We start from the raw sequence: 26,593 nt of genomic DNA, 5'->3' as shown, positions 1-26,593 counted from the left end.
CTGCTGTCACTCATGCTGTCACTCTCACTCTGCTGTCACTCTCACTTATACTGTCATTCTCACTCTGCTGTCACTTTCACTCTGCAGTCACTCTCACTCTGCTGCCACTCTCACTCTGCTGTCCCTCATGCTGTCACTCTCACTCTGCTGTCCCTCATGCTGTCACTCTCACTCTGCTGTCACTCTCACTCTGCTGTCACTCTCGGTCTGCTGTCACTCATGCTATCACTCTCACTCTGCTGTCATGTATGCTGTCACTCTCACTCTGCAGTGACTCTCACTCTGCAGTCACTCTCACTCTGCTGTCACTCATGCTGTCACTCTCACTCTGCTGTCACTCTCTGCTGTCGCTCATGCTGTCACTCTCACTCTGCTGTCACTCATGCTGTCACTCTCACTCTGCTGTAGCTGTCACTCTGCTGTCACTCTCACTCTGCTGTCACTCTCACTCTGCTGTCACTCATGCTGTCACTCTCACTCTGCTTTCACTCATGATGTCACTCTCACTCATGCTGTCACTCTCACTCATACTGTCACTCTCACTCTGTAGTCACTCTCACTCTGCAGTCACTCTCACTCTACTGTCACTCTCGCTCTGCTGTCACTCATGCTGTCACTCTCATGCAGTCACTCTCACTCTGCAGTCACTCTCACTCTGCAGTTACTCTCACTCTGTAGTCACACTCACTCTGCAATCACTCACTCTGCAGTCACTCTCACTCTGCAGTCACTCTCACTCTGCAGTCACTCATGCTGCAACTCTCACTCTGCAGTCACTCTCACACTGCAGTCACTCTCACTCTGCTGTCACTCATGCAGTCACTCTCACTCTGCAGTCACTCTCACTCTGCAATCACTCACTCTGCGGTCACTCACTCTGCAGTCACTCACTCTGCAGTCATTCACTCTGCAGTCACTCTCACTCTGCAGTCACTCTCATGCAGTCACTCTCACTCTGCAGTCACTCTCACTCTGCAGTCACTCTCACTCTGCAGTCACTCACTCTGCGGTCACTCACTCTGCAGTCACTCACTCTGCAGTCAATCACTCTGCAGTCACTCTCACTCTGCAGGCACTCTCACTCTGCAGTCACTCTCATGCAGTCACTCTCACTCTGCAGTCACTCTCACTCTGCAGTCACTCTCACTCTGCAGTCACTCATGCTGTCACTCTCACTCTGCTGTCACTCTCACTCTGCTGTCACTTATGCTGTTACTCTCACTCTCCAGTACTCTCACTCTGCAGTCACTCTCACTCTGCAGTCACTCTCACTCTGCTGTCACTCATGCTGTCACTCTCACTCTGCTGTCACTCTCACTCTGCTGTCACTCATGCTGTCACTCTCACTTTGCTGTCACTCATGCTGTCACTCTCACTCTGCTGTAGCTGTCACTCTGCTGTCACTCTCACTCTGCTGTCACTCTCACTCTGCTGTCACTCATGATGTCACTCTCACTCATGTTGCCACTCTCACTCATACTGTCACTCTCACTCTGTAGTCACTCTCACTCTGCAGTCACTCTCACTCTACTGTCACTCTCGCTCTGCTGTCCCTCATGCTGTCACTCTCATGCAGTCACTCTCACTCTGCAGTCACTCTCACTCTGCAGTCACTCTCACTCTGCAGTCACTCTCACTCTGCAGTCACTCATGCTGTCACTCTCACTCTGCAGTCACTCTCACTCTGCAGTCACTCTCACTCTGATGTCACTCATGCAGTCACTCTCACTCTGCAGTCACTCTCACTCTGCAGTCACTCACTCTGCGGTCACTCACTCTGCAGTTACTCACTCTGCAGTCACTCACTCTGCAGTCACTCTCACTCTGCAGTCACTTTCATGCAGTCACTCTCACTCTGCAGTCACTCTCAGTCTGCAGTCACTCCCACTCTGCAGTCACTCATGCTGTCACTCTCACTCTGCAGTCATTCTCACTCTGCAGTCACTCTCACTCTGCAGTCACACTCACTCTGCAGTCACACTCACTCTGCAGTCACTCTCACTCTGCAGTCACTCTCACTCTGCAGTCACTCATGCTGTCACTATCACTCTGCAGCCACGCTCACTCTGCAGTCACTCTCCCTCTGCTGTCACTCTCACTCTGCAGTCACTCTCACCCTGCACTCACTCTCACTCTGCAGTCACTCTTACTCTGCCGTCACACTCTCTCTGCAGTCACACTCACTCTGCAGTCACTCTCACTCTGCAGTCACTCTCACTCTGCAGTCACTCTCACTCTGCAGTCACTCATGCTGTCACTCTCACTCTGCAGTCACTCTCACTCTGCAGTCACTCTCACTCTGCAGTCACTCTCACTCTGCTGTCACTCATGCTGTCACTCACTCTGCTGTTACTCATGCTGTCACTCTCACTCTGCTGTCACTCATGCTGTCACTCTCACTCATGCTGTCACTCTCACTCCGCAGTCACTCACTCTGCAGTCACTCACTCTGGCAGTCACTCTCACTCTGCAGTCACTCATGCTGTCACTTTCACTCTGCAGTCACTCTCACTCTGCAGTCACTCTCACTCTGCTGTCACCCATGGTGTCACTCTCACTCTGCTGTCACTCTCACTCTGCAGTCACTCTCACGCTGCAGTCACTTTCACTCTGCTGTCACTCATGCTGTCACTCTCACTTATGCTGTCACTCTCACTCTGCAATCACTCACTCTGCAGTCACTCTCACTCTGCAGTCACTCTCACTCTGCAGTCACTCATGCTGCCACTCTCACTCTGCAGTCACTCTCACACTGCAGTCACTCTCACTCTGCTGTCACTCATGCAGTCACTCTCACTCTGCAGTCACTCTCACTCTGCAATCACTCACTCTGCGGTCACTCACTCTGCAGTCACTCACTCTGCAGTCATTCACTCTGCAGTCACTCTCACTCTGCAGTCACTCTCACTCTGCAGTCACTCTCATGCAGTCACTCTCACTCTGCAGTCACTCTCACTCTGCAGTCACTCTCACTCTGCAGTCACTCACTCTGCGGTCACTCACTCTGCAGTCACTCACTCTGCAGTCATTCACTCTGCAGTCACTCTCACTCTGCAGGCACTCTCACTCTGCAGTCACTCTCATGCAGTCACTCTCACTCTGCAGTCACTCTCACTCTGCAGTCACTCTCACTCTGCAGTCACTCATGCTGTCACTCTCACTCTGCTGTCACTCTCACTCTGCTGTCACTCTCGGTCTGCTGTCACTCATGCTATCACTCTCACTCTGCTGTCACTTATGCTGTTACTCTCACTCTGCAGTACTCTCACTCTGCAGTCACTCTCACTCTGCAGTCACTCTCACTCTGCTGTCACTCATGCTGTCACTCTCACTCTGCTGTTACTCTCACTCTGCTGTCACTCATGCTGTCACTCTCACTTTGCTGTCACTCATGCTGTCACTCTCACTCTGCTGTCACTCTCGGTCTGCTGTCACTCATGCTATCACTCTCACTCTGCTGTCACTTATGCTGTCACTCTCACTCTGCTGTCACTCATGCTGTCACTCTCACTCTGCTGTAGCTGTCACTCTGCTGTCACTCTCACTCTGCTGTCACTCTCACTCTGCTGTCACTCATGCTGTCACTCTCACTCTGCTGTCACTCATGATGTCACTCTCACTCTCACTCATGCTGTCACTCTCACTCATACTGTCACTCTCACTCTGTAGTCACTCTCACTCTGCAGTCACTCTCACTCTACTGTCACTATCACTCTGCTGTCACTCATGCTGTCACTCTCATGCAGTCACTCTCACTCTGCAGTCACTCTCACTCTGCAGTCACTCTCACTCTGCAGTTACTCTCACTCTGCAGTCACACTCACTCTGCAATCACTCACTCTGCAGTCACTCTCACTCTGCAGTCACTCTCACTCTGCAGTCACTCGAGCTGCCACTCTCACTCTGCAGTCACTCTCACACTGCAGTCACTCTCACTCTGCTGTCACTCATGCAGTCACTCTCACTCTGCAGTCACTCTCACTCTGCAGTCACTCACTCTGCGGTCACTCACTCTGCAGTCACTCACTCTACAGTCATTCACTCTGCAGTCACTCTCACTCTGCAGTCACTCTCACTCTCCTCTCACTCTCATGCAGTCACTCGCACTCTGCAGTCACTCTCACTCTGCTGTCACTCTCACTCTGCTGTCACTCTCGGTCTGCTGTCACTCATGCTATCACTCTCACTCTGCTGTCACTTATGCTGTCACACTCACTCTGCAGTCACTCTCACTCTGCAGTCACTCTCACTCTGCTGTCACTCATGCTGTCACTCTCACTCTGCTATCACTCTCACTCTGCTGTAACTCATGCTGTCACTCTAACTCTGCTGTCACTCATGCTGTCACTCTCACTCTGCTGTAGCTGTCACTCTGCTGTCACTCTCACTCTGCTGTCACTCTCACTCTGCTGTCACTCATGCTGTCACTCTCACTCTGCTGTCACTCATGATGTCACTCTCACTCATGCTGTCACTCTCACTCATACTGTCACCCTCACTCTGTAGTCACTCTCACTCTGCAGTCGCTCTCACTCTACTGTCACTCTCGCTATGCTGTCACTCATGCTGTCACTCTCATGCAGTCACTCTCACTCTGCAGTCACTCTCACTCTGCAGTCGCTCTCACTCTGCAGTTACTCTCACTCTGCAGTCACACTAACTCTGCAATCACTCACTTTGCAGTCACTCTCACTCTGCAGTCACTCTCACTCTGCAGTCACTTTCACTCTGCAGTCACTCTCACTCTGCAGTCACTCTCACTCTGCAGTCACTCACTCCGCAGTCACTCACTCTGTAGTTACTCACTCTGCAGTCACTCTCACTCTGCAGTCACCCATGCTGTCACTCTCACTCTGAAGTCACTCTCACTCTGCTGTCACCCATGGTGTCACTCTGCTGTCACTCTCACTCTGCAGTCACTCTCACGCTGCAGTCACTCTCACTCTGCTGTCACTCATGCTGTCACTCTCACTCTGCTGTCACTCTCACTTATACTGTCATTCTCACTCTGCTGTCACTTTCACTCTGCAGTCACTTTCACTCTGCTGTCACTCTCACTCTGCTGTCACTCATGCTGTCACTCTCACTCTGCTGTCCCTCATGCTGTCACTCTCACTCTGCTGTCACTCTCACTCTGCTGTCACTCTCGGTCTGCTGTCACTCATGCTATCACTCTCACTCTGCTGTCACTTATGCTGTCACTCTCACTCTGCAGTCACTCTCACTCTGCAGTCACTCTCACTCTGCTGTCACTCATGCTGTCACTCTCACTCTGCTGTCACTCTCACTCTGCTGTCGCTCATGCTGTCACTCTCACTCTGCTGTCACTCATGCTGTCACTCTCACTCTGCTGTAGCTGTCACTCTGCTGTCACTCTCACTCTGCTGTCACTCTCACTCTGCTGTCACTCATGCTGTCACTCTCACTCTGCTGTCACTCATGATGTCACTCTCACTCATGCTGTCACTCTCACTCATACTGTCACTCTCACTCTGTAGTCACTCTCACTCTGCAGTCACTCTCACTCTCACTCTACTGTCACTCTCGCTCTGCTGTCACTCATGCTGTCACTCTCATGCAGTCACTCTCACTCTGCAGTCACTCTCACTCTGCAGTTACTCTCACTCTGTAGTCACACTCACTCTGCAATCACTCACTCTTCAGTCACTCTCACTCTGCAGTCACTCTCACTCTGCAGTCACTCATGCTGCCACTCTCACTCTGCAGTCACTCTCACACTGCAGTCACTCTCACTCTGCTGTCACTCATGCAGTCACTCTCACTCTGCAGTCACTCTCACTCTGCAGTCACTCACTCTGCGGTCACTCACTCTGCAGTCACTCACTCTGCAGTCATTCACTCAGCAGTCACTCTCACTCTGCAGTCACTCTCACTCTGCAGTCACTCTCATGCAGTCACTCTCACTCTGCAGTCACTCTCACTCTGCATTCACTCTCACTCTGCAGTCACTCACTCTGCGGTCACTCACTCTGTAGTCACTCACTCTGCAGTCATTCACTCTGCAGTCACTCTCACTCTGCAGTCACTCTCACTCTGCAGTCACTCATGCTGTCACTCTCACTCTGCTGTCACACTCACTCTGCTGTCACTCTCGGTCTGCTGTCACTCATGCTATCACTCTCACTCTGCTGTCACTTATGCTGTTACTCTCACTCTGCAGTACTCTCACTCTGCAGTCACACTAACTCTGCAATCACTCACTTTGCAGTCACTCTCACTCTGCAGTCACTCTCACTCTGCAGTCACTTTCACTCTGCAGTCACTCTCACTCTGCAGTCACTCTCACTCTGCAGTCACTCACTCCGCAGTCACTCACTCTGTAGTTACTCACTCTGCAGTCACTCTCACTCTGCAGTCACCCATGCTGTCACTCTCACTCTGAAGTCACTCTCACTCTGCTGTCACCCATGGTGTCACTCTGCTGTCACTCTCACTCTGCAGTCACTCTCACGCTGCAGTCACTCTCACTCTGCTGTCACTCATGCTGTCACTCTCACTCTGCTGTCACTCTCACTTATACTGTCATTCTCACTCTGCTGTCACTTTCACTCTGCAGTCACTTTCACTCTGCTGTCACTCTCACTCTGCTGTCACTCATGCTGTCACTCTCACTCTGCTGTCCCTCATGCTGTCACTCTCACTCTGCTGTCACTCTCACTCTGCTGTCACTCTCGGTCTGCTGTCACTCATGCTATCACTCTCACTCTGCTGTCACTTATGCTGTCACTCTCACTCTGCAGTCACTCTCACTCTGCAGTCACTCTCACTCTGCTGTCACTCATGCAGTCACTCTCACTCTGCAGTAACTCTCACTCTGCAGTCACTCACTATGCGGTCACTCACTCTGCAGTCACTCACTCTGCAGTCATTCACTCTGCAGTCACTCTCACTCTGCAGTCACTCTCACTCTCCTCTCACTCTCATGCAGTCACTCTCACTCTGCAGTCACTCTCACTCTGCTGTCACTCTCGGTCTGCTGTCACTCATGCTATCACTCTCACTCTGCTGTCACTTATGCTGTCACACTCACTCTGCAGTCACTCTCACTCTGCAGTCACTCTCACTCTGCTGTCACTCATGCTGTCACTCTCACTCTGCTATCACTCTCACTCTGCTGTCACTCATGCTGTCACTCTCACTCTGCTGTCACTCATGCTGTCACTCTCACTCTGCTGTAGCTGTCACTCTGCTGTCACTCTCACTCTGCTGTCACTCTCACTCTGCTGTCACTCATGCTGTCACTCTCACTCTGCTGTCACTCATGATGTCACTCTCACTCATGCTGTCACTCTCACTCATACTGTCACCCTCACTCTGTAGTCACTCTCACTCTGCAGTCGCTCTCACTCTACTGTCACTCTCGCTCTGCTGTCACTCATGCTGTCACTCTCATGCAGTCACTCTCACTCTGCAGTCACTCTCACTCTGCAGTCACTCTCACTCTGCAGTTACTCTCACTCTGCAGTCACACTAACTCTGCAATCACTCACTCTGCAGTCACTCTCACTCTGCAGTCACTCTCACTCTGCAGTCACTTTCACTCTGCAGTCACTCTCACTCTGCAGTCACTCTCACTCTGCAGTCACTCACTCCGCAGTCACTCACTCTGCAGTTACTCACTCTGCAGTCACTCTCACTCTGCAGTCACCCATGCTGTCACTCTCACTCTGAAGTCACTCTCACTCTGCTGTCACCCATGGTGTCACTCTCACTCTGCTGTCACTCTCACTCTGCAGTCACTCTCACGCTGCAGTCACTCTCACTCTGCTGTCACTCATGCTGTCACTCTCACTCTGCTGTCACTCTCACTTATACTGTCATTCTCACTCTGCTGTCACTTTCACTCTGCAGTCACTCTCACTCTGCTGTCACTCTCACTCTGCTGTCACTCATGCTGTCACTCTCACTCTGCTGTCCCTCATGCTGTCACTCTCACTCTGCTGTCACTCTCACTCTGCTGTCACTCTCGGTCTGCTGTCACTCATGCTATCACTCTCACTCTGCTGTCACGTATGCTGTCACTCTCACTCTGCAGTGACTCTCACTCTGCAGTCACTCTCACTCTGCTGTCACTCATGCTGTCACTCTCACTCTGCTGTCACTCTCACTCTGCTGTCGCTCATGCTGTCACTCTCACTCTGCTGTCACTCATGCTGTCACTCTCACTCTGCTGTAGCTGTCACTCTGCTGTCACTCTCACTCTGCTGTCACTCTCACTCTGCTGTCACTCATGCTGTCACTCTCACTCTGCTTTCACTCATGATGTCACTCTCACTCATGCTGTCACTCTCACTCATACTGTCACTCTCACTCTGTAGTCACTCTCACTCTGCAGTCACTCTCACTCTACTGTCACTCTCGCTCTGCTGTCACTCATGCTGTCACTCTCATGCAGTCACTCTCACTCTGCAGTCACTCTCACTCTGCAGTTACTCTCACTCTGTAGTCACACTCACTCTGCAATCACTCACTCTGCAGTCACTCTCACTCTGCAGTCACTCTCACTCTGCAGTCACTCATGCTGCAACTCTCACTCTGCAGTCACTCTCACACTGCAGTCACTCTCACTCTGCTGTCACTCATGCAGTCACTCTCACTCTGCAGTCACTCTCACTCTGCAATCACTCACTCTGCAGGCACTCACTCTGCAGTCACTCACTCTGCAGTCATTCACTCTGCAGTCACTCTCACTCAGCAGTCACTCTCATGCAGTCACTCTCACTCTGCAGTCACTCTCACTCTGCAGTCACTCACTCTGCAGTCACTCACTCTGCGGTCACTCACTCTGCAGTCACTCACTCTGCAGTCATTCACTCTGCAGTCACTCTCACTCTGCAGGCACTCTCACTCTGCAGTCACTCTCATGCAGTCACTCTCACTCTGCAGTCACTCTCACTCTGCAGTCACTCTCACTCTGCAGTCACTCATGCTGTCACTCTCACTCTGCTGTCACTCTCACTCTGCTGTCACTTATGCTGTTACTCTCACTCTGCAGTACTCTCACTCTGCAGTCACTCTCACTCTGCAGTCACTCTCACTCTGCTGTCACTCATGCTGTCACTCTCACTCTGCTGTCACTCTCACTCTGCTGTCACTCATGCTGTCACTCTCACTTTGCTGTCACTCATGCTGTCACTCTCACTCTGCTGTAGCTGTCACTCTGCTGTCACTCTCACTCTGCTGTCACTCTCACTCTGCTGTCACTCATGATGTCACTCTCACTCATGCTGCCACTCTCACTCATACTGTCACTCTCACTCTGTAGTCACTCTCACTCTGCAGTCACTCTCACTCTACTGTCACTCTCGCTCTGCTGTCACTCATGCTGTCACTCTCATGCAGTCACTCTCACTCTGCAGTCACTCTCACTCTGCAGTCACTCTCACTCTGCAGTCACTCTCACTCTGCAGTCACTCATGCTGTCACTCTCACTCTGCAGTCACTCTCACTCTGCAGTCACTCTCACTCTGATGTCACTCATGCAGTCACTCTCACTCTGCAGTCACTCTCACTCTGCAGTCACTCACTCTGCGGTCACTCACTCTGCAGTTACTCACTCTGCAGTCACTCACTCTGCAGTCACTCTCACTCTGCAGTCACTTTCATGCAGTCACTCTCACTCTGCAGTCACTCTCAGTCTGCAGTCACTCCCACTCTGCAGTCACTCATGCTGTCACTCTCACTCTGCAGTCATTCTCACTCTGCAGTCACTCTCACTCTGCAGTCACACTCACTCCGCAGTCACACTCACTCTGCAGTCACTCTCACTCTGCAGTCACTCTCACTCTGCAGTCACTCATGCTGTCACTATCACTCTGCAGCCACGCTCACTCTGCAGTCACTCTCCCTCTGCTGTCACTCTCACTCTGCAGTCACTCTCACCCTGCACTCACTCTCACTCTGCAGTCACTCTTACTCTGCCGTCACACTCTCTCTGCAGTCACACTCACTCTGCAGTCACTCTCACTCTGCAGTCACTCTCACTCTGCAGTCACTCTCACCCTGCACTCACTCTCACTCTGCAGTCACTCTTACTCTGCCGTCACACTCTCTCTGCAGTCACACTCACTCTGCAGTCACTCTCACTCTGCAGTCACTCTCACTCTGCAGTCACTCCCACTCTGCAGTCACTCATGCTGTCACTCTCACTCTGCAGTCATTCTCACTCTGCAGTCACTCTCACTCTGCAGTCACACTCACTCTGCAGTCACACTCACTCTGCAGTCACTCTCACTCTGCAGTCACTCTCACTCTGCAGTCACTCATGCTGTCACTATCACTCTGCAGCCACGCTCACTCTGCAGTCACTCTCCCTCTGCTGTCACTCTCACTCTGCAGTCACTCTTACTCTGCCGTCACACTCTCTCTGCAGTCACACTCACTCTGCAGTCACTCTCACTCTGCAGTCACTCTCACTCTGCAGTCACTCTCACTCTGCAGTCACTCATGCTGTCACTCTCACTCTGCAGTCACTCTCACTCTGCAGTCACTCTCACTCTGCAGTCACTCTCACTCTGCTGTCACTCATGCTGTCACTCACTCTGCTGTTACTCATGCTGTCACTCTCACTCTGCTGTCACTCATGCTGTCACTCTCACTCATGCTGTCACTCTCACTCCGCAGTCACTCACTCTGCAGTCACTCACTCTGGCAGTCACTCTCACTCTGCAGTCACTCATGCTGTCACTTTCACTCTGCAGTCACTCTCACTCTGCAGTCACTCTCACTCTGCTGTCACCCATGGTGTCACTCTCACTCTGCTGTCACTCTCACTCTGCAGTCACTCTCACGCTGCAGTCACTTTCACTCTGCTGTCACTCATGCTGTCACTCTCACTTATGCTGTCACTCTCACTCTGCAATCACTCACTCTGCAGTCACTCTCACTCTGCAGTCACTCTCACTCTGCAGTCACTCATGCTGCCACTCTCACTCTGCAGTCACTCTCACACTGCAGTCACTCTCACTCTGCTGTCACTCATGCAGTCACTCTCACTCTGCAATCACTCTCACTCTGCAATCACTCACTCTGCGGTCACTCACTCTGCAGTCACTCACTCTGCAGTCATTCACTCTGCAGTCACTCTCACTCTGCAGTCACTCTCACTCTGCAGTCACTCTCATGCAGTCACTCTCACTCTGCAGTCACTCTCACTCTGCAGTCACTCTCACTCTGCAGTCACTCACTCTGCGGTCACTCACTCTGCAGTCACTCACTCTGCAGTCATTCACTCTGCAGTCACTCTCACTCTGCAGGCACTCTCACTCTGCAGTCACTCTCATGCAGTCACTCTCACTCTGCAGTCACTCTCACTCTGCAGTCACTCTCACTCTGCAGTCACTCATGCTGTCACTCTCACTCTGCTGGCACTCTCACTCTGCTGTCACTCTCGGTCTGCTGTCACTCATGCTATCACTCTCACTCTGCTGTCACTTATGCTGTTACTCTCACTCTGCAGTACTCTCACTCTGCAGTCACTCTCACTCTGCAGTCACTCTCACTCTGCTGTCACTCATGCTGTCACTCTCACTCTGCTGTCACTCTCACTCTGCTGTCACTCATGCTGTCACTCTCACTTTGCTGTCACTCATGCTGTCACTCTCACTCTGCTGTAGCTGTCACTCTGCTGTCACTCTCACTCTGCTGTCACTCTCACTCTGCTGTCACTCATGATGTCACTCTCACTCATGCTGTCACTCTCACTCATACTGTCACTCTCACTCTGTAGTCACTCTCACTCTGCAGTCACTCTCACTCTACTGTCACTCTCGCTCTGCTGTCACTCATGCTGTCACTCTCATGCAGTCACTCTCACTCTGCAGTCACTCTCACTCTGCAGTCACTCTCACTCTGCAGTCACTCTCACTCTGCAGTCACTCATGCTGTCACTCTCACTCTGCAGTCACTCTCACTCTGCAGTCACTCTCACTCTGATGTCACTCATGCAGTCACTCTCACTCTGCAGTCACTCTCACTCTGCAGTCACTCACTCTGCGGTCACTCACTCTGCAGTTACTCACTCTGCAGTCACTCACTCTGCAGTCACTCTCACTCTGCAGTCACTTTCATGCAGTCACTCTCACTCTGCAGTCACTCTCAGTCTGCAGTCACTCCCACTCTGCAGTCACTCATGCTGTCACTCTCACTCTGCAGTCATTCTCACTCTGCAGTCACTCTCACTCTGCAGTCACACTCACTCTGCAGTCACACTCACTCTGCAGTCACTCTCACTCTGCAGTCACTCTCACTCTGCAGTCACTCATGCTGTCACTATCACTCTGCAGCCACGCTCACTCTGCAGTCACTCTCCCTCTGCTGTCACTCTCACTCTGCAGTCACTCTTACTCTGCCGTCACACTCTCTCTGCAGTCACACTCACTCTGCAGTCACTCTCACTCTGCAGTCACTCTCACTCTGCAGTCACTCTCACTCTGCAGTCACTCATGCTGTCACTCTCACTCTGCAGTCACTCTCACTCTGCAGTCACTCTCACTCTGCAGTCACTCTCACTCTGCTGTCACTCATGCTGTCACTCACTCTGCTGTTACTCATGCTGTCACTCTCACTCTGCTGTCACTCATGCTGTCACTCTCACTCATGCTGTCACTCTCACTCCGCAGTCACTCACTCTGCAGTCACTCACTCTGGCAGTCACTCTCACTCTGCAGTCACTCATGCTGTCACTTTCACTCTGCAGTCACTCTCACTCTGCAGTCACTCTCACTCTGCTGTCACCCATGGTGTCACTCTCACTCTGCTGTCACTCTCACTCTGCAGTCACTCTCACGCTGCAGTCACTTTCACTCTGCTGTCACTCATGCTGTCACTCTCACTTATGCTGTCACTCTCACTCTGCAGTCACTTTCACTCTGCAGTCACTCTCACTCTGCTGTCACTCATGCTGTCACTCATGCTGTCACTCTCACTCTGCTGTCACTCTCACTCTGCTGTCACTCATGCTGCCACTCTCGGTCTGCTGTCACTCATGCTATCACTCTCACTCTGCTGTCACTCATGCTGTCACTCTCACTCTGCTGTCACTCTCACTCTGCTGTCACTCATGCTGTCACTCTCACTCTGCTGTCACTCATGATGTCACTCTCACTCATGCTGCCACTCTCACTCATACTGTCACTCTCACTCTGTAGTCACTCTCACTCTGCAGTCACTCTCACTCTACTGTCACTCTCGCTCTGCTGTCACTCATGCTGTCACTCTCATGCAGTCACTCTCACTCTGCAGTCACTCTCACTCTGCAGTCACTCTCACTCTGCAGTCACTCTCACTCTGCAGTCACTCATGCTGTCACTCTCACTCTGCAGTCACTCTCACTCTGCAGTCACTCTCACTCTGATGTCACTCATGCAGTCACTCTCACTCTGCAGTCACTCTCACTCTGCAGTCACTCACTCTGCGGTCACTCACTCTGCAGTTACTCACTCTGCAGTCACTCACTCTGCAGTCACTCTCACTCTGCAGTCACTTTCATGCAGTCACTCTCACTCTGCAGTCACTCTCAGTCTGCAGTCACTCCCACTCTGCAGTCACTCATGCTGTCACTCTCACTCTGCAGTCATTCTCACTCTGCAGTCACTCTCACTCTGCAGTCACACTCACTCCGCAGTCACACTCACTCTGCAGTCACTCTCACTCTGCAGTCACTCTCACTCTGCAGTCACTCATGCTGTCACTATCACTCTGCAGCCACGCTCACTCTGCAGTCACTCTCCCTCTGCTGTCACTCTCACTCTGCAGTCACTCTCACCCTGCACTCACTCTCACTCTGCAGTCACTCTTACTCTGCCGTCACACTCTCTCTGCAGTCACACTCACTCTGCAGTCACTCTCACTCTGCAGTCACTCTCACTCTGCAGTCACTCTCACTCTGCAGTCACTCATGCTGTCACTCTCACTCTGCAGTCACTCTCACTCTGCAGTCACTCTCACTCTGCAGTCACTCTCACTCTGCTGTCACTCATGCTGTCACTCACTCTGCTGTTACTCATGCTGTCACTCTCACTCTGCTGTCACTCATGCTGTCACTCTCACTCATGCTGTCACTCTCACTCCGCAGTCACTCACTCTGCAGTCACTCACTCTGGCAGTCACTCTCACTCTGCAGTCACTCATGCTGTCACTTTCACTCTGCAGTCACTCTCACTCTGCAGTCACTCTCACTCTGCTGTCACCCATGGTGTCACTCTCACTCTGCTGTCACTCTCACTCTGCAGTCACTCTCACGCTGCAGTCACTTTCACTCTGCTGTCACTCATGCTGTCACTCTCACTTATGCTGTCACTCTCACTCTGCAATCACTCACTCTGCAGTCACTCTCACTCTGCAGTCACTCTCACTCTGCAGTCACTCATGCTGCCACTCTCACTCTGCAGTCACTCTCACACTGCAGTCACTCTCACTCTGCTGTCACTCATGCAGTCACTCTCACTCTGCAATCACTCTCACTCTGCAATCACTCACTCTGCGGTCACTCACTCTGCAGTCACTCACTCTGCAGTCATTCACTCTGCAGTCACTCTCACTCTGCAGTCACTCTCACTCTGCAGTCACTCTCATGCAGTCACTCTCACTCTGCAGTCACTCTCACTCTGCAGTCACTCTCACTCTGCAGTCACTCACTCTGCGGTCACTCACTCTGCAGTCACTCACTCTGCAGTCATTCACTCTGCAGTCACTCTCACTCTGCAGGCACTCTCACTCTGCAGTCACTCTCATGCAGTCACTCTCACTCTGCAGTCACTCTCACTCTGCAGTCACTCTCACTCTGCAGTCACTCATGCTGTCACTCTCACTCTGCTGGCACTCTCACTCTGCTGTCACTCTCGGTCTGCTGTCACTCATGCTATCACTCTCACTCTGCTGTCACTTATGCTGTTACTCTCACTCTGCAGTACTCTCACTCTGCAGTCACTCTCACTCTGCAGTCACTCTCACTCTGCTGTCACTCATGCTGTCACTCTCACTCTGCTGTCACTCTCACTCTGCTGTCACTCATGCTGTCACTCTCACTTTGCTGTCACTCATGCTGTCACTCTCACTCTGCTGTAGCTGTCACTCTGCTGTCACTCTCACTCTGCTGTCACTCTCACTCTGCTGTCACTCATGATGTCACTCTCACTCATGCTGTCACTCTCACTCATACTGTCACTCTCACTCTGTAGTCACTCTCACTCTGCAGTCACTCTCACTCTACTGTCACTCTCGCTCTGCTGTCACTCATGCTGTCACTCTCATGCAGTCACTCTCACTCTGCAGTCACTCTCACTCTGCAGTCACTCTCACTCTGCAGTCACTCTCACTCTGCAGTCACTCATGCTGTCACTCTCACTCTGCAGTCACTCTCACTCTGCAGTCACTCTCACTCTGATGTCACTCATGCAGTCACTCTCACTCTGCAGTCACTCTCACTCTGCAGTCACTCACTCTGCGGTCACTCACTCTGCAGTTACTCACTCTGCAGTCACTCACTCTGCAGTCACTCTCACTCTGCAGTCACTTTCATGCAGTCACTCTCACTCTGCAGTCACTCTCAGTCTGCAGTCACTCCCACTCTGCAGTCACTCATGCTGTCACTCTCACTCTGCAGTCACACTCACTCTGCAGTCACTCTCACTCTGCAGTCACTCTCACTCTGCAGTCACTCATGCTGTCACTATCACTCTGCAGCCACGCTCACTCTGCAGTCACTCTCCCTCTGCTGTCACTCTCACTCTGCAGTCACTCTTACTCTGCCGTCACACTCTCTCTGCAGTCACACTCACTCTGCAGTCACTCTCACTCTGCAGTCACTCTCACTCTGCAGTCACTCTCACTCTGCAGTCACTCATGCTGTCACTCTCACTCTGCAGTCACTCTCACTCTGCAGTCACTCTCACTCTGCAGTCACTCTCACTCTGCTGTCACTCATGCTGTCACTCACTCTGCTGTTACTCATGCTGTCACTCTCACTCTGCTGTCACTCATGCTGTCACTCTCACTCATGCTGTCACTCTCACTCCGCAGTCACTCACTCTGCAGTCACTCACTCTGGCAGTCACTCTCACTCTGCAGTCACTCATGCTGTCACTTTCACTCTGCAGTCACTCTCACTCTGCAGTCACTCTCACTCTGCTGTCACCCATGGTGTCACTCTCACTCTGCTGTCACTCTCACTCTGCAGTCACTCTCACGCTGCAGTCACTTTCACTCTGCTGTCACTCATGCTGTCACTCTCACTTATGCTGTCACTCTCACTCTGCAGTCACTTTCACTCTGCAGTCACTCTCACTCTGCTGTCACTCATGCTGTCACTCTCACTCTGCTGTCACTCATGCTGTCACTCTCACTCTGCTGTCACTCTCACTCTGCTGTCACTCATGCTGCCACTCTCGGTCTGCTGTCACTCATGCTATCACTCTCACTCTGCTGTCACTCATGCTGTCACTCTCACTCTGCTGTCACTCTCACTCTGCTGTCACTCATGCTGTCACTCTCACTCTGCTGTCACTCATGCTGTCACTCTCACTCATGCTGTCACTCTCACTCATACTGTCACTCTCACTCTGTAGTCACTCTCACTCTGCAGTCACTCTCACTCTACTGTCACTCTCGCTCTGCTGTCACTCATGCTGTCACTCTCACTCTGCTGTAGCTGTCACTCTGCTGTCACTCTCACTCTGCTGTCACTCTCACTCTGCTGTCACTCATGCTGTCACTCTCACTCTGCTGTCACTCATGATGTCACTCTCACTCATGCTGTCACTCTCACTCATACTGTCACTCTCACTCTGCAGTCACTCTCACTCTGCAGTCACTCTCACTCTGCTGTCACTCATGCTGTCACTCTCACTCTGCTGTCACTCTCTTTCTGCTGTCACTCATGCTGTCACTCTCACTCTGCTGTCACTCATGCTGTCACTCTCACTCTGCTGTAGCTGTCACTCTGCTGTCACTCTCACTCTGTAGTCACTCTCACTCTGCAGTCACTCTCACTCTACTGTCACTCTCGCTCTGCTGTCACTCATGCTGTCACTCTCATGCAGTCACTTTCACTCTGCAGTCACTCTCACTCTGCAGTCACTCTCACTCTGCAGTCACTCTCACTCTGCAGTCACTCACTCTGCGGTCACTCACTCTGCAGTCACTCACTCTGCAGTCATTCACTCTGGAGTCACTCTCACTCTGCAGTCACTCTCACTCTCCTCTCACTCTCATGCAGTCACTCTCACTCTGCAGTCACTCTCACTCTGCAGTCACTCTCACTCTGCTGTCACTCTCGGTCTGCTGTCACTCATGCTATCACTCTCACTCTGCTGTCACTTATGCTGTCACACTCACTCTGCAGTCACTCTCACTCTGCAGTCACTCTCACTCTGCTGTCACTCATGCTGTCACTCTCACTCTGCTATCACTCTCACTCTGCTGTCACTCATGCTATCACTCTCCCTCTGCTGTCACTCATGCTGTCACTCTCACTCTGCTGTAGCTGTCACTCTGCTGTCACTCTCACTCTGCTGTCACTCTCACTCTGCTGTCACTCATGCTGTCACTCTCACTCTGCTGTCACTCATGATGTCACTCTCAGTCATGCTGTCACTCTCACTCATACTGTCACCCTCACTCTGTAGTCACTCTCACTCTGCAGTCGCTCTCACTCTACTGTCACTCTCGCTCTGCTGTCACTCATGCTGTCACTCTCATGCAGTCACTCTCACTCTGCAGTCACTCTCACTCTGCAGTCACTCTCACTCTGCAGTTACTCTCAGTCTGCAGTCACACTCACTCTGCAATCACTCACTCTGCAGTCACTCTCACTCTGCAGTCACTCTCACTCTGCAGTCACTTTCACTCTGCAGTCACTCTCACTCTGCAGTCACTCTCACTCTGCAGTCACTCACTCCGCAGTCACTCACTCTGCAGTTACTCACTCTGCAGTCACTCTCACTCTGCAGTCACCCATGCTGTCACTCTCACTCTGCAGTCACTCTCACTCTGCAGTCACTCTCACTCTGCTGTCACCCATTGTGTCACTCTCACTCTGCTGTCACTCTCACTCTGCAGTCACTCTCACGCTGCTGTCACTCTCACTCTGCTGTCACTCATGCTGTCACTCTCACTCTGCTGTCACTCTCACTTATACTGTCATTCTCACTCTGCTGTCACTTTCACTCTGCAGTCACTCTCACTCTGCTGTCACTCTCACTCTGCTGTCACTCATGCTGTCACTCTCACTCTGCTGTCCCTCATGCTGTCACTCTCACTCTGCTGTCACTCTCACTCTGCTGCCCTCTCGGTCTGCTGTCACTCATGTTATCACTCTCACTCTGCTGTCACTTATGCTGTCACTCTCACTCTGCAGTCACTCTCACTCTGCTGTCACTCATGCTGTCACTCTCACTCTGCTGTCACTCTCACTCTGCTGTCACTCATGCTATCACTCTCACTCTGCTGTCACTCATGCTCTCACTCTCACTCTGCTGTAGCTGTCACTCTGCTGTCACTTTCACTCTGCAGTCACTCTCACTCTGCAGTCACTCTCACTCTGCAGTCACTCACTCCGCAGTCACTCACTCTGCAGTTACTCGATTCGATAAGTCTTTATTTCGAATTAAAAATTCATAAAAGACAAAAATACAATCATACACAATGTATAAAAAGACACTCCGGCAATATATATTATACACAAAATATTCCTAAGAACGAGAAGATATTTTAGACATATGTATATAAAAACAGATGGGACAAAGATAATTTGCACAAAAGTTAATACCACTAAGAACCATACCGGGTACTATATACAGCTAAAAAAGGACATTCAACATACAGGGATACCCAATTTCTTGGATCGGATCAGCCAGGCCCATCTTAAAAATTTAGCAACACCTACCACTACGGTTTCTGATCTAATAACACGAAGTTTGTGGAGTGCGTCTCGGAATCCACCACTGTTCAGAGTCAAGCAGATCGGCCTTAGCCACTTACTTCTAGGTGCACGGTAAGCAGGGCAACCAAAGAAGAAGTGGCCAACACTTTCCTCCTGGTCTGCACACCAGTGGCATTTATTTCCTGTAGACATGTCCCATTTTGCTGTAAAAGAATTGATGGGCAAGGTGCCAATTCGGAACTGGTGGTATAATTTACGGTCTAATACGCTTGTGATTAAGTCCCAATACTGTTCTAATGAGGGAACAGCCTTAAACACTAAAAAGGAGCCAGTTATGTTAACGTCCAGGGATTGGTTTACAAGGATAGATTTTCTCCAAGCCCAATAGAGTGCCTTAAACTCATGTTTAGAGGGAAAAGTTGCCCCCCCTGGGTTGGACCAAAGCTCCGGGAGTCCCATCATATTCAATACATTTTTAACTACCCAAAACCATTGTATTTTGTGTGCCCCCCACATGAGTTTTACCTCCTCCAACTCTTGGGTAAACAGGCCAAGCTCAGGAGTGGTCCAGATGCGGCGCCAAAAGGCCACCACCCGATACTGGGCCATCTCGTCGATTGGTCTGCAACCAAGATCCAATAGTAGAGGTTTAGTAGGAGTGGACTGAGGGAGACTAACCAGATTCCGTAGGAACCTGTTCTGCGCAGTTGACAGACTGGAGAGATTCTTATGACCCCAAACTTCCGCTCCATAAAGGGTTGCGGGGATGACCTTCGCCTCAAAAATTTTTAACACAGGGCTAACACACCTAGTAAGGGAGTTCTTCTGTTCATGGAGCAAGCAACCAGCCAACCTATTAAATTTAAGTTTGGACGTTTCCACTTGAGGGTTCCAGCTAAGTTGGTGATCTAGGGTCACACCAAGATATGTCATGACCCTAACCTGCTCGATATGGACTCCGTTTAAAGAAACGGTACACTTAGGGGGAGTTTTCTTGCAAAAAACCATAAATTTGGTTTTGTCCACATTTATTTGCAAGTCATTCTTGCTACAAAACTCGGAAAATCTAGTCAGGGCTACCTGAAGCCCAGCTCTAGTTTTAGAAAGCAGGAGGGTGTCGTCTGCAAAGATCAACATGGGGTACTTTCGACCACCCAGCATGGGAGCATCCGACTGTGTGTTGATAAAGTGTTGTGTAACCTGATTAATAAATAAGAGAAACAACGTGGGGGCCAGGACACAGCCTTGACGCACCCCACGTTGTACAGGGAATTGCTTGGTCACCTGCCCCTGGCTACCCCACCTAACCTGGGCATAGTTGTCCTCATGTAGGCGCTGGACTAGAATCAAGAGCTCAGGCGGAAATCCCATGCGGCTAAGGGCCTCCCACAACTTCTTCCTTGGCACCAAGTCGAAGGCCGACTTGAGGTCAACGAAAGCAGCATATAACGTACCGCCACCCAACAGGACCACTTTCCAAAAGAGTAATGAGAACCGGAAAACTTGGTCGACTGTACTCGTCCCAAACCTGAAACCCGCCTGCATAGGGGAAAGTATGTTATTTGAATCGATCCAATCCAGAATTCTTGCTAGGATCATTCTCGACACAATCTTCTGGACTGAATCGATCAAACTAATGGGCCGATAGTTGTTTGGAAGGGAGCGGTCACCCTTCTTATAAACTGGCAGAATTTCTGCGCCCTTCCATGAAGGAGGAATCTCGGCCCCTGCAGCTATGTTATTTGCCAGTAAGGTTATATATGGGATCCAAAGGTCAGGTTTGAGTTTAAAAACGTCAGCGGGAATAGCATCGATGCCAGGAGCTTTACCCGACTGAACTGACTCAAGAGCGAGTGCAGTGTCAGATTCCAAAAATAAAAGTCTGTCTCCTGTGTGTGGGGGTTGGCACGTCAGTGTAGTTTCCATCGAAGGAACTGTCGCTATATTTGGGTCATTAAACTGTGCGGAGTAGAATTCCACCCACAATTGGGCGGAGACATGGTTTACTGGAACCTGGGCGGCGGGGTCCTTTCTCCTCCTTATAATCAACCAAAAATCCGTTAGGCTGGGGGAGTCGCATGCACCTAAGAGATCAAGCCAATAAGAGTCATCCCATTCACGCTTAGCAGCCTGAATGGTACGCTTATAGCATTGCCTTGTCATCCTTATGGCATCGGAGTTCCGGGCCTTCACAGCAGCTAATAAGTTGCTGTGGGCATCTCTACACTTCTTATTGTACCATTTTTTATAAACTCTGGTTTTAGCAGGCCTGGATGGTTTCGTGAGAAGGTTTTTAAGAGTCGAAAAACACTCCTCGTGAAGGATGGTGATTATGGGGTCTGCAATACCAGCAGAAGATAACAAGGACATCCTACTCCACACGTCCCTTACCTCTTCCTCTATCTTTAAAATAAGTACGGGGTCCTCCAGAACACTAGGCCATTTTACACGGCGCCTATTATGGCACAGAATAACATCAGATGTTAGGATATTAGTCCTCCTGGCAGGTGCCCCCATGCCTGGGACCAATATCCCAAGTGAGAGGGGATTATGGTCGCTCTCCGGGCGGGGCTCTATAGCCATGTCTTGAACAATGGACCAGCACTCAATTTTAATCAATATATAATCGATACGGCTTGAGCACAAGCCGTTATCGAAGGTGTTGCACCCAAGGCAATCGGATCGTGTGCGCCCATTGGCGGCCCGTAGGCCCCATTCTAAACAAAAACCCAGCCAATGAATAGCTGCCTCAGTACCCTTAACACCCTTTGCAATAGTGAGCGGGGGGATTGCCCAAGCAGTGTCCTCCTCAGAACCCACATCCTCTGCCAAGGAGGAGATGGGCTCAATGGAGGTATTTAAGTCTCCCGCTACAATTACGATCTGATCGGACCCGAAGTTCTTAAATAAAAGGTCAAGATCGTCTAGGACGTCTTGTTTTTTCCCACCCTGACAGCCACGGGCATAGACATCAACTAAAATGATATCTGGGGTGTTGGGTTTACACAGGCTGATACATAGGAGATCTGCACACGCCACCGGTGTTTCCCTACCATGGAAACCCAAATTATTTTTTATCCAGATAGTGAGACCACCAGAGGCCCTACCCTTGGGGCCCTTAATTGCGGGCTTTGAAAAATTAAAGTAACCCAACTTATACAATGGGACGGTTGACCAGGTTTCCTGAAAGATGACGATATCATATAAATCAATGAAGTTGGCCCAGTCGTCATTCTCCAGACGTCCCCGTAGCCCAGCAATATTCCAAGAGATGACTCTTAAAGGGCAATCCGTAGTTAGTACACATGGTAACTGTACCACGCTCTGTACTTCGTTTATTGCCAAGACAGGAGTGTGTGCTGGATCTAAAGCTGTGCCCGGATTGTTAGGCAACGGTAGGCCGACGAGAGATGGACTTGGGGATGGAGGGCTCCATAGATGGGGCGAAAACTTAGAGGGAGATATATCTCCAGACCACCCAAGTCAGTCCACCTCCTCCAAGCAGCCAAACCTATTAGAGGTTGAAAACCCTTGCCACCAGTTTGGTTGGTTTTGACCAACAAAACTATAAGTTGGGCGACTAACATTCCTAACGGTGGTCCAAGATCCCTCACTCACTGGTTGTTGTCTGGGAGGGTAGAAAAAAGTGAGGGGCCTTACCACTATTGCGGAATTGGCCTCAAAGGATGGCCATGCACATAAGTGCTGGGCTGTGTGGGGATCAGAAAAAGAAACCACCACACAGTCTCCGGCTATAGACTTGTGAGTGCGGCCGATCCAAGGAACTCTCCGAACCATAAGTACACTGCTTCTTTGATGGTCGGGGAGCTGTTTGTTGGAATTCAGCCAGTGTATAACTTTATTTTTTAACGAAAGATCGTTCTCCTGGGATTGTTGATCCAACTCTGGGACACCGGCTAATATAACAACGTACGGCCCTGCTTCAGGCGGGAGGTCAATAAACCCTCCTCGAAAGTTGTTACGGCTGGCCTGGCGTGATGGATTGCGCACTGAGGGCAGCCTGAAGGGGTGGTTGACTGGCACCCTGGAGTCAGTGTTTGACCTGTGTGCTGGTTTATACGGAAGAGAGGGTTTGGGTACTACAAGGCTAGGGGTAGGTACAATAGTTTTAGCAATGGTGGTACGAGGTTTTGGGATGGGTTTAGATATTGACAAAGTCTCGGGAACGATTGGTGCTGGTTGTAAAGGAGATTGAGCGGGTTCTGCAACTAAGGGCTGGGGAGTAGATTCGGTTGCACATAAAAGCTTAGCGTCCAATTCCTTGAGGCTCAGGCTAGCCAGGGTGACTATGGTCCTATCCATTTCAAGGAGGTTATTCTCTATACGAGAAAGCCTTAGTTCTAGGGGGGAGAGTAACTGCTTAAGCGTGTCCCATACTAGATGCAGGAATTCATTATCACCCTCCCTGCCAGACACCGGGCCAGTCACCCGACCCTCCGGAATATTTGAACTATTCTGACTAGGAGAGATGATAAGAACATCATCTACCACCGAACTACGTGTTTCCATAGTAGCTTCCCCATTGAGAGCACTTGGAAACGGTTGGGGTATAACATCCTTCGCCCCAAGAGACCCCAATGCCCGCCTGTTATTAAAGAATTTTAGCCTTGCAATTCTGGCTTTTTTCCTTGCGTGCAAGGTTCTCGCAAGGCATTTCTTTTTGTGTGCTGCCGCTTTCTTAGCACTACAAAGACTCGCTGCTTGGGTTGCTTTGGGAATGGGAAAGGAGGTTACGATGCTAAAAAGGGGAGCAGGGTCAGTATTTAAATGAACTGGGTTGGGTTGGGAGATTGGAGGGGAATGTAGAGGAATGATGGGGGGAGCAGGATGCATCTCTACCGTTGTTAATAACGGCCGAGGAGCGGTTGAACGGTCAGGGGTACGGGCAGATGCAATATTTCCCAGGGATGATTTTTTGGAGCTGGCAATATGCGCTGACAGCCTTCGTGCAGCATCAAGTTCTAAAGAGACCTTGTGCTGCATTTTACTGATTTCCTCATCAATAGCCGAATTGGTTTTGACTAGGAAGTCGTCTATGGACCTGTTGGAATTGCTAGCTGCCATAAGGGTCTTGCTCCGACTACCCCGTGAACACATATTACAGAGTACAGGTCAATAAATTAATATACACACAACAATAAAACTGTAAGATGTGCCACACAGGAGTAAACCCAAAAACAAATAAAATTAAGGGGGGGTGGCCCAGCCCAGCCCTCTTAGACCTCGAACGGCCTCAAACGGCCCAGTCTTTGCCCTGTCTTCGCCCGGGCTGCGTCCCGCGCTGCGGGAGTGCTAAGACAATAAATAGGGGGGGCGTGGCAGCAGGGAGAGCGGACCGGAAGCTGTAAAATGGTCTCGCAGGGGCTCCTGGGCAATGGAGTCCCCTGCACGCTCGCAGCCCCGCTGACCGCACTCACCCGAAAGCCTGCAGCCCCTCAGCAAAGTCCCGGTGTGCAGGTAGGCGAAGCGGCACCCGCGGAGCGGGTGCGGCGAGATGTGGCTCCTTGTCCTTAGATAGCCGCTGGGTAGCGAGGTCAGTCCCTGAAATGCCTCCAAAACGCCTCTGATGCCTGGAAAAGCGTCCCGCCAAAGGAAAGGGTGAGAGAGGTTTTAAAGTGCAGGGGGCGGGGGGCGGCAGCAGGGAGAGCGGACCGGAAGCTGTAAAATGGTCTCGCAGGGGCTCCTGGGCAATGGAGTCCCCTGCACGCTCGCAGCCCCGCTGACCGCACTCACCCGAAAGCCTGCAGCCCCTCAGCAAAGTCCCGGTGTGCAGGTAGGCGAAGCGGCACCCGCGGAGCGGGTGCGGCGAGATGTGGCTCCTTGTCCTTAGATAGCCGCTGGGTAGCGAGGTCAGTCCCTGAAATGCCTCCAAAACGCCTCTGATGCCTGGAAAAGCGTCCCGCCAAAGGAAAGGGTGAGAGAGGTTTTAAAGTGCAGGGGGCGGGGGGCGGCAGCAGGGAGAGCGGACCGGAAGCTGTAAAATGGTCTCGCAGGGGCTCCTGGGCAATGGAGTCCCCTGCACGCTCGCAGCCCCGCTGACCGCACTCACCCGAAAGCCTGCAGCCCCCTCAGCAAAGTCCCGGTGTGCAGGTAGGCGAAGCGGCACCCGCGGAGCGGGTGCGGCGAGATGTGGCTCCTTGTCCTTAGATAGCCGCTGGGTAGCGAGGTCAGTCCCTGAAATGCCTCCAAAACGCCTCTGATGCCTGGAAAAGCGTCCCGCCAAAGGAAAGGGTGAGAGAGGTTTTAAAGTGCAGGGGGCGGGGGGCGGCAGCAGGGAGAGCGGACCGGAAGCTGTAAAATGGTCTCGCAGGGGCTCCTGGGCAATGGAGTCCCCTGCACGCTCGCAGCCCCGCTGACCGCACTCACCCGAAAGCCTGCAGCCCCTCAGCAAAGTCCCGGTGTGCAGGTAGGCGAAGCGGCACCCGCGGAGCGGGTGCGGCGAGATGTGGCTCCTTGTCCTTAGATAGCCGCTGGGTAGCGAGGTCAGTCCCTGAAATGCCTCCAAAACGCCTCTGATGCCTGGAAAAGCGTCCCGCCAAAGGAAAGGGTGAGAGAGGTTTTAAAGTGCAGGGGGCGGGGGGCGGCAGCAGGGAGAGCGGACCGGAAGCTGTAAAATGGTCTCGCAGGGGCTCCTGGGCAATGGAGTCCCCTGCACGCTCGCAGCCCCGCTGACCGCACTCACCCGAAAGCCTGCAGCCCCTCAGCAAAGTCCCGGTGTGCAGGTAGGCGAAGCGGCACCCGCGGAGCGGGTGCGGCGAGATGTGGCTCCTTGTCCTTAGATAGCCGCTGGGTAGCGAGGTCAGTCCCTGAAATGCCTCCAAAACGCCTCTGATGCCTGGAAAAGCGTCCCGCCAAAGGAAAGGGTGAGAGAGGTTTTAAAGTGCAGGGGGCGGGGGGCGGCAGCAGGGAGAGCGGACCGGAAGCTGTAAAATGGTCTCGCAGGGGCTCCTGGGCAATGGAGTCCCCTGCACGCTCGCAGCCCCGCTGACCGCACTCACCCGAAAGCCTGCAGCCCCTCAGCAAAGTCCCGGTGTGCAGGTAGGCGAAGCGGCACCCGCGGAGCGGGTGCGGCGAGATGTGGCTCCTTGTCCTTAGATAGCCGCTGGGTAGCGAGGTCAGTCCCTGAAATGCCTCCAAAACGCCTCTGATGCCTGGAAAAGCGTCCCGCCAAAGGAAAGGGTGAGAGAGGTTTTAAAGTGCAGGGGGCGGGGGGCGGCAGCAGGGAGAGCGGACCGGAAGCTGTAAAATGGTCTCGCAGGGGCTCCTGGGCAATGGAGTCCCCTGCACGCTCGCAGCCCCGCTGACCGCACTCACCCGAAAGCCTGCAGCCCCTCAGCAAAGTCCCGGTGTGCAGGTAGGCGAAGCGGCACCCGCGGAGCGGGTGCGGCGAGATGTGGCTCCTTGTCCTTAGATAGCCGCTGGGTAGCGAGGTCAGTCCCTGAAATGCCTCCAAAACGCCTCTGATGCCTGGAAAAGCGTCCCCAGTTACTCACTCTGCAGTCACTCTCACTCTGCAGTCACCCATGCTGTCACTCTCACTCTGAAGTCACTCTCACTCTGCTGTCACCCATGGTGTCACTCTCACTCTCACTCTGCTGTCACTCTCACTCTGCAGTCACTCTCACGCTGCAGTCACTCTCACTCTGCTGTCACTCATGCTGTCACTCTCAC

Source organism: Lissotriton helveticus, chromosome 8 (genome assembly GCF_964261635.1).
Source record: "Lissotriton helveticus chromosome 8, aLisHel1.1, whole genome shotgun sequence".
In the NCBI taxonomy this organism is placed as follows: domain Eukaryota; kingdom Metazoa; phylum Chordata; class Amphibia; order Caudata; family Salamandridae; genus Lissotriton; species Lissotriton helveticus.
This window is presented reverse-complemented; position numbering follows the sequence as displayed.